This window comes from Cyprinodon variegatus, unplaced genomic scaffold (assembly GCF_000732505.1).
Source record: "Cyprinodon variegatus isolate N-32 unplaced genomic scaffold, C_variegatus-1.0 Scaffold1879, whole genome shotgun sequence".
Classification (NCBI taxonomy): Eukaryota; Metazoa; Chordata; class Actinopteri; order Cyprinodontiformes; family Cyprinodontidae; genus Cyprinodon; species Cyprinodon variegatus.
This window is the reverse complement of record NW_015152332.1, coordinates 48,847-49,650: the sequence shown is the minus strand read 5'-3', so window position 1 is coordinate 49,650 and position 804 is coordinate 48,847.

The window sequence follows — 804 nt, the reverse complement described above, 5'->3', positions numbered from 1 at the left end:
TGCCACTTCCTCCACCGAGTCCAGAGGGCAGCCCAGGACAGACTCAATGTCCCCCACCTCCCTCGGAATTTGTTCAAAGCTCTGCCGGAGATGGGAGTTAAAGCTCCTTCTCACGGGGGACTCTGCCAGAGGTTCCCAGCAAACCCTCACAATACATTTGGGCCTACCAGGTCTGACCGGCATCCTCCCCCACCATCAGAGCCAACTCACCACCAGGTAGTGGTCGGGGGAGAGCTCCGCCCCTCTCTTCACCCGAGTGTCCAACACATGTAGCTGCAGGTCAGATGAAACAACAAAGTCGATCACTGAACTACAGCCTAGGGTGTCCTGGTGCCAAGAGCACATAAGGACACCCTTATGCTTGAACATGGTGTTCGTTATGGACAATCCACGACAAGTACAGAAGTCCAACAACAGAACACCACTCGAGTTCAGGTCAGGTGGGGTCATTCCTTCCAACCACGCCTCGCCAAGTCTCACTGTCATTGACCACTTGAGCGTTGAAGTCCCCCAGAAGAACAAGGGAGTCCCCAGAAGGGGCACTCTCCAGTACCCTCTCTAAAGGATGGGTAATCTGAACTGCTGTTTGGCGCATAAGTGCAAACAACAGTCAGAACCCGTCCCCAAAAAAGTCATAATTTATTATTATCTAGAGACTATTAATACCAGGAGGTGAAATGCAGCTCCAGACTAGCTTTGAATGCGATGATGTCATCAGTACTTTTCTGTTCCAGTTGACCCTGTTGTGCAAAAATAATGTCCTGCAGATAATGAATAGATGGTTAACTAGAACTGGAGTTATAG